The sequence below is a fragment of the Microtus ochrogaster genome, unplaced genomic scaffold, assembly GCF_000317375.1.
Source record: "Microtus ochrogaster isolate Prairie Vole_2 unplaced genomic scaffold, MicOch1.0 UNK2, whole genome shotgun sequence".
In the NCBI taxonomy this organism is placed as follows: Eukaryota; Metazoa; Chordata; class Mammalia; order Rodentia; family Cricetidae; genus Microtus; species Microtus ochrogaster.
This window is the reverse complement of record NW_004949100.1, coordinates 4,651,594-4,654,091: the sequence shown is the minus strand read 5'-3', so window position 1 is coordinate 4,654,091 and position 2,498 is coordinate 4,651,594.

Here is a 2,498-nt window from a genome sequence, read left to right as displayed (position 1 = left end):
CTTCCTTTCTTTCTTTCTTTCTTTCTTTTTATATTTCAGTACGGGATTAAAGGTATGTGCCACCACCACCTGGCATTTCTTACACAAATTAAAATATTTGTCTTTTGATTTGTAGAAGCATTAATGAAATACCTAACTTTTTCTTGTCCAAGTTTATTTTATGTAACATAACAAGAGGCAAACCCCTATTGGCTTTTTATGAAGGTTTTTATAAAGTTTTTCCCTAATATATTTGCTTTTTTTTCTCTAATATTTGTTTTTCAGAATATTTCCATTTGAAAATTCTAAAAAGCTAATTTAACACATATTTATCCCCTATGGCTTTTGTTTGATGATGTTTGTTTTCTTTTGTTATTTTTGTTGTCTTGTCTTAGCATTTAAATAAATTATATTATTATGTAAACTTGTCCTTTGAAAACTTTTGTATATGTACAAAATATATACTGCTTACTTTAACTTTAAAACCACCCCTTCCTAAATCCCTTCTCAACTTGTCCATCCTATTTACCCTATTCCTTACAAAACTTTCACATTCATCTCCAAAGTTTTGTTTTTGTTCTGTTGAGTTTAACCAGGGCTTTCTGTGATACCAGGAATTTTCCTCTATTCATTAAAGCCTGTTAACCTGTAGGTACATTGTCTGCCCACCTGTGTAGGTATACAACTAAGAAGAATGACTCCCTTTCTTTAAGAATTTACCAATATCAGTTGGACAGTGTTGGTGCATGCCAACACTTGGGAATCAGAGGCAGGTGGATCTCTCTGAGTTCAAGGCCAACCTGGTCTAGTTCCAGGTCTAAGGGCTGTTACACAGATGAAGCCTATCTCAAAAAAAAAAAAAAAGAAGAATCTACCAATATCTACTAGCTCAGCTAGTTCAGCAGTGAGACAATAATCAATCCCCCTACTCATCTACGACTGATTGATCACACAACCAGTCCTGTGATAGACCTGCGTTAGCAACCAAAGTTGTGAATACCTATCTAGAGGGTATAATTTAACACCTGTTGCTGACAGCATTCCCAGAGATTAATGAACAAAATCTACTTATTTCAGATAATGATATAGGAAACTGATTACTGATCAAAATAAAGATACTACCAAAGTCCACCTTGTGAACAAGAGGGTTTTTCCAGGGTTAGTAACAGAAGCAGAGATGACTTGAAGACCCCTTCAACATGCAGATTGCTAATAAAAGTTGGAAACATGGATTCAGTTCACAAACTACAGGCTAGTACAACCAATTGGATAATAAATTTTCCCAGAAGCTCTCCTGTTTCCTGCTTCTAGACAGCTCAACTTTTTTCTTAAGGCTGACTGCTAGGCAGTTCAGTAATCTGAGAGTTTCTCTCAGCTGCCACAGAACTGTAAACATTTATATATACTATATATAAGTGCATATGCATATATATAAACATCAGTCACAGAAATGTATACAAGTATACATATTATAGGTGTGTATATGTATTCATGCATAAATACATACATGCATAAACACACACATAAACTTAAGCTTTTGGAAGAAGGGACCTAATGAATCTGGTCTATTTCTAGAATTTTCTGAAGCCTGTATTGTTTACCTCCAGATCATAAAAAAAAACTACACTGCAGGGTGGAAGTTTTTGTTTTGTTTTGTTTTGTTTTGTTTTATCTCAGAGGAAATTGCAGCACAGCAGCAGGCCTTCACACTACCTTCCAGCTCACTCACTTCTTCAACGTTACATGAACCTTACATGGATTCACCCATAGTTTTGAGAACAGAGGAGTTTCTGACAGGCAAATTTTTCTGTTCAAAACTGGTTTTTTTTTTCTATAGCAATACTTTTAAAGCAACTACTTGTTAGTTGATTGATGCTGAGTTAACATCACGTATCAATTGCATTCATTTGCTCGGTACTCTGGAGATAGATTATTGGTGGAAACCCTTTTATATGGCTCTCATATTCCTTTATTTCTATGCACATTTTTTTCAGAAGCAGCGTCTTTGCGTAGTATCAATAGTGTCTGCTTACAAAGAATATTTAATTCATTGTATGGCAAAAAATACTTAACATAGCAGCATAACATACTAATGTATACCATTAATTATGGGTTTGCTTTACCAACAGAGAAAGCAATTTTAATTTTGTTGACTTCCAAGGAAGGTAAGGTGACTTTACAGGAGCAACATCTCCCTGCCATTCCTGTTTTGAATGTCTTCATTTTATCCTTGAAATACATTTTGAAAATTGTCCACATTTTAAAAAGTGATGGATTATTTTATTTATACAGGCTTTCTTGCCTACATGGACCTCTGTGTACCTTGTGTGTGCTGGGTGCCTTTAATATGAGAAGAGGGCTCTGGATTGCCCGGAACTGGAATAGCCTATGAATAGCTATATGAGTGCTGTCATCAAACCCAGGTTTCCTAGAAGAGCAGCCAGTGTTTCTAACCATTGAGCCATCTCTCAGCCTGAAAAACACATATTTTATAAATTTATATGTGAATAATGGACTTT